The sequence below is a fragment of the Perca flavescens genome, chromosome 14, assembly GCF_004354835.1.
Source record: "Perca flavescens isolate YP-PL-M2 chromosome 14, PFLA_1.0, whole genome shotgun sequence".
NCBI lineage: Eukaryota > Metazoa > Chordata > Actinopteri > Perciformes > Percidae > Perca > Perca flavescens.
The window spans coordinates 3,708,357-3,714,356 of record NC_041344.1 but is presented as its reverse complement, the minus strand read 5'-3'; positions in this window follow the sequence as shown (position 1 = coordinate 3,714,356).

Here is a 6,000-nt window from a genome sequence, read left to right as displayed (position 1 = left end):
TTGCTCTCAGACCATGCAATATCACACGTAGACAACACATTCTAAGTTTCATGTAAATCGGAATAACTTTTGCCAAGATACAACCGTTCCTGATTCAACAGCCACCTACAGGAAGTTGTTCCTCCATAACTTGCGCATTGTGTTAGCTATCAAAATTCTTTTGATAACTTTTAGTCAAAAGGGTCCACCGAGTCTATATCCAAGTTTTCGTGCAGATTGGACTCACAGCCCAGGAGGAGTTAGACAAAGTAGGTTTCCCATATATTGCGATGTGGCTAATTAAGAAAAAGAAAATCTAACAGCGCCATCTAATGGCCGATTCACTCAAAATTTGGCATGGATCTCAAGCCCCTATGCAGAACAACTGTGTCATGTTTTGTGGCAATCGGAATAAATCTTGGCAAGATACGCAACTGCCTGTTTCGACAGCCCCCTACAGGAAGTTGGTCCTCTATAACTTTTTACCTCTCACACATTCTTTTGCACTATCAAAATTATTTTTATAACTTTTAGTCACAAGGGTCCACCGAGTCTACGTGCAATTTTTTGTGCAGATGGGACTCAAGCTCTAGGAGGAGTTACAAAAAGTAGGTTTCGCATATAGCGAATTTGCTAATTAATAAAAAAAAAAAAATAATCAAAACAGCGGCATGTTAAGGCAGATTGACACCAAAAGTTTTGTGTCCATCGGAATAGCTGTTGCCAAGATACAACCGTTCCCGTTTCAACACCCACCTACAGGAACTTGGTCCTCCATAACTTGCGCATTGTTTTATCTGGTGAAGATCGGAGCAATTATGTCCAAGTTAAGGCCTTCCACGCATTAGGGGGCACTATAGGGCCCGCTTACAGGTATGGGCCAAATCGCTGTACAATCTCGCAGGTGTATAAATCACAATTTTTCACGCATAAAAGTCTAGGCGGAAATGGCAGTGGCCTATATCAGGGGATTCAGTTTAATCCAGGGAATACGAGGATGTGCGACGTACGGTTTGGGAGTAATAGGTGCTGCTATAGCGCCACCTAGTGGAGGATAGGTGTAATTTTTTGAATCTTTATAGTTTTTGCATAGATGGAAATCCAGTCACTATTTAGAGTTTGTGTCAGCTAAAGACGGCAGTATTAAGGTTGGTTGTTCACTCTGTGCTGGTGGCGACTAAGTGCTATCTAGCTACAAAAACACTACGTCAAATTTGAAGAAACATTTGGAGTCGCAGCGCTGCAGTCAAACCTACAGAGCAAGTCCCAGCAGGTGGAGCGAAGCAGAGAGCAGGAGGCCCCCCCACCACCCAAACAACTAAAGCTGGACTTTAGTGCAAAACCAGTAAGTGGGGGAGAGTTGAAGATGTTGTTGGGTCAGTATGTTGTAGAGGAAATGCTGCCCTTAAACACGGCTGACTGGCTCTCTTTGATGCCACAATGAACCAGATCCTACTACTGGTAATGCTGAGCTGCCTCACAGTAAACAGGGGGTCATGTTTATGTTGAGGCTGTGGGGGGGTTGTCGGCAGTTGCTGAATGTAACTAATATAGTAACTTGTAATCTAACTTTGTTACTTTTAAAATAAAGTAATCTGTAAAGTAACTCAATTACTTTTAAAATCAAGTAATCTGTAAAGTGACTAAGTTACTTTTTCAAAGTAACTGTGGCAACACTGCTAATAAGCCAAATCTATTACAACACTCATATCCATAACAAAGCAAACAGAGTAATACACCTTTAATAACTAAGCATGTGGCTTCACAGCGCTAGTCTGTTTACTGGCAATTGCACATTGCTAGCAAATTGCCCAAACACAACCTGAATATCAACACAAGAAATATTAAACAATCTGCACATCTGTCAGCTATGCAATAAGAAACACAGCAACAGCAATATTATCAAGGCGATAATGTATTTACAGTGAAGAAAATAAGTATTTGAACACCCTGCTATTTTGCAAGTTCTCCCACTTAGAAATCATGGAGGGGTCTGAAATTGTCATCGTAGGTGCATGTCCACTGTGAGAGACAATCTAAAAAAAAAAAAAATCCAGAAATCACAATATATGATTTTTTTAACTATTTATTTGTATGATACGGCTGCAAATAAGTATTTGAACACCTGAGAAAATCAATGTTAATATTTGGTACAGTAGATTTTTTTTCTTTTTTAGATTATGTCTCTCACAGTGGACATGCACCTACGATGACAATTTCAGACCCTTTACTATGAACATCTCATATTTTGAAACTGTAGCTGAAAACAGGCGAATCTTAACAAAGCTAGTTGCTTACGTAAGCATCTCAGGACCTGTACCTTTGTCACGCCCATGGGTGTATTAAGAGAATAGTCACGCCCCAACATTTAGGCTACACAACTGACCTGAGATCAGGTAGTCTTCTGATCTGAATCTAGGTCAGGCAGATCTCTGCTATTCCATTACAAAATTCACTTCTGAAACTTTTTTTATGCGAGAAATCAACTATGTAAAGCTCAAATGAAATGAAAAAAAGTGCTGGTCATTATTCTCTCCGTTCTCAGGCTGTTGTCTTGCTTTCTGTCCCACATGTCAGTACTGAGCTGGGTAAAAACGCCTTTGTTTATTCTGCTCCCTTTACATGGAATTTGCTGCAGAATAACTTAAAACTTAGTAAATTGATTCCTTTGAGTGTTTTGAGGTGTTTTGAGTTGAACTCCCTCACTTGTCAATGTTTTTAATTGCAATTTCCTTGTAAGTGCATAATTGGCTTTCAAACTGTTTCTATTAATTTAATTTATTTGACTTTATTTTCATGTTTCTTTTTTTGGTGTCTTTGTACGTATTTAATGATGTGATGTAACTTAGCTGCCTATCTTGGCCAGGTCTCCCTTGCAAAAGAGATTTTTAATCTCAATGGGCTTCTCCTGGTTAAATAAAGGATAAATAAAAAAAAATTGCAAATTTTGTCCAACTGTGTGTCGTAGTTCAGCGCCGGTGCTGCCTGTGTTGCTGCCTCGCCGCCCGGCCTGCCTTCCTTCACGGACCCCGGCCTGCTCTGAGGTACTTGGAGCTCAGTCAGTCACGGCAGCCCACAGCACTCCATACCCGCGCAAAGTCACCCTCTTTTGGGCTAACGGACTACCAAACGCCGCTGCCCTGACAGAGCTCCAGGGCCTGCAGCTCCTCTCTTCCTAATGCCAGGTGTGTGTGAGTGAGAGCGTGGTCAGCGAGCTTGTTACGCCAGCAATCTGTTACTACAGGTTCCAGTTAATCTTATAATGTGTGTAATTATAATATGTTGAGTTATTTAAACGAACGATTGGGGAAATAAACGCCGCTTGTCCGCGAGTCTCATGCGGCAGGATGGAGCTCTATCAATGAGAGCTAGCTAGCCTCCTCTTAGAATTCCTCTGAAATTCACAAATATTCATTAACTTGAAATTGGACACCATTGTTAGCTTGATAAGACATTTAGGTAGATGTTGTATAAGTGGCGTGACAAAATTCAAACTGTAAATATACTCGAATTATATACTCCTAAAATAAAATAAACCAGTTTCTCTTGAACTTTTAATGCTCAGTCTTCTGAAGATTTTTTCCCCCTTTATTTCCCCTAAAAACCATGTTAATTAAAAAATTCAATTAAGGGGCAAAATCGCGGGACTTAAAAGAAATGCCAATAAAGGAGAGCACATTTTTCTCCCATCCATGAATGCTGTGTGCACTAGCCTCCGCAGCGCTTTGGAGGAAGGTCTGGACATGCAAGACTAGTGTGAAAGGAACCCTACTCCTAAAATTAAAAATAAATCGGGTTCTCGTAAACTTTTAAGCTGTTGACTTTTTCAGGACTTTTTCCCCCCTAAAAACCATGTTAATGTTGTTCCTACCTTCCTCTTCATCATCTTCACTCTTCCCAGGGACAGGAGTGAATGGGAACTTGGTGATATCAGCCTCCTCCAGCCCTTGAAGCTGCTCTCCCTCCTCACTGCTCCACAGTTCCTCCTGTTCCTCTTTAATGTGTGGGGGGGGCTCTGGCTCCTGCTGGTCCACACTGGAGCTACACTCCTGCTGCTCCTCTTTAATAACAATCTGGCTTTTGTCTTCTGGAGGCAAAGCTGAAACACAGACAGTTAATGTCAGCTAAACTTTAAAGATTGCAGGGGTTCCCCCAGAGAAGTTGTTTAGCTCGGAGGTCAGTGTGAAAATGAGACTCTAAAAAAAGCTAGAAGACTCCATAGGGCCCTACATGAAGTCAGTGCTACAAGCTAACTGGAGATTTTTAAATATGACTACGTATAAGTACCGGTTAAGATGACTTGAATTGTAATTGTGATTTTGTATCTTGTATTTGTTCTTGTTAGACACACACATACATACAGACACACACACACACACACACACACACAGACACAAAGCTTCAAATATATTAAAATAGGACTACGTCTAAGTACCGGTTAAGATGACTTGAATTGTCATTATGTTTTTGTATCTTGTATTTGTTCTTGTTATACACACACACACACACACACACACACACACACACACACACACACACACCATCTAAGCCTTAGTGGATACAATACTGTGCTGTTGTGTTCCAAGGTGAACATCACTACTATGTAAAAATCACCTATACAGTCCTAAGGGAATAACCAGCGCCCTTTATATTATATTATATAAAGACGCAAGGAATAACTATTAAATAACAACCTCTGTTTATCTAGAAAACAGCCCCGAAATCACCATCACCAAACTCCATGTAAATAATCAGGACTTTTAGCGTGTATAGAGCCAGCATTTTTCCACCAGACTCCATGTAAATAATCAGGACTTTTAGCGTGTATAGAGCCAGCGTATCTCCACATGTAAATGGGTGAATTAAGGGTTTATTTCAACCAAACCAGAGTGGTAATTGTTGGAACAGTGAAAAGATGAACCAAGACGGCTTTTGATAGTTTTCTTGTGTTTCTGTCCACTTTGATTGCAGTGTGTTTTACGATGATAAAAGTAGGGATTATTTACATGGAGTCTGGTGGGTTTGGCGAAGGCCTGTTAAAGAGCGAAGATCACAATAGATCTTATGAACAAATGCTTATTTCCATACGTCCTATCGTCATATCGTTGCTGAGAGAAGAGATCCCAGGAAGGAGAGAAAGATCAACTGAAGGTTTAATGACCAAACCTGCTCTGTGTAGCCGAAGCTGAGGGTTGTAAACAGCGTCCAGTAGCTCCCGTTGTCGCTCGTTCTCCTCTTTTGAACGACAAAGTTCCTCCTCGTACTCTGCTATCGTTCTTTCAAACAGCCCAAATATCTCTTCAGCAGCCGCAGTTAGTCGCTGCTCCACCAACGCTCTCAGCATCTGGACTTTACACATTTTACCTCTTTCTCAGCACAACTAAGATACTCTGCTAACACTCCTTTCTGCTAGACGCCATCTTGTTCAAAGTGTGAAGCTAGCCGCAGTTAAGACTGCAGCTTCCGGTGAAGATCAGTTGCTGAACTTCAAAATAAAAGTCCGGAAGTGTTCGAGATTTCCACGGGAAAACACAGGAATATAAATGATTAAAACACTTTTTGAAGAAAGACAAATACCTTATTAAATGTTCAGAGCTCTGATAAAACAAAGAACCAAATTAAAGATGATGGTAGTTTGTTTCCCTTTCCTTTTAATGTGTCAAACAGAAGATACAAGTTTTGGTCTTGCAGTGTAATTTCATCTGATTTAGTTGTTTGTCTGAAGGTGAACATCAACTTCACCTTCAGAAAGCAGGGGTCTGTTTCACAAAAGCAGAATATATAAATAACTGATAAAGCGAGGCTTGACCTAGTCTAATCTGTGCATCCTGGCTTGATGCGTTTCACGAAGGCCAAGCCAGGCTGAGGAGGAGTGACAAGGTCAGACTGAGAAGGAGAGACTAGGTCAGACTGAGGAGGAGAGACTAGGTCAGACTGAGGAGGAGAGACTAGGTCGAGTCAGGCTGAGGAGGAGAGACTAGGTCAGACTGAGGAGGAGTGACTAGGTCAGGCTGAGGAGGA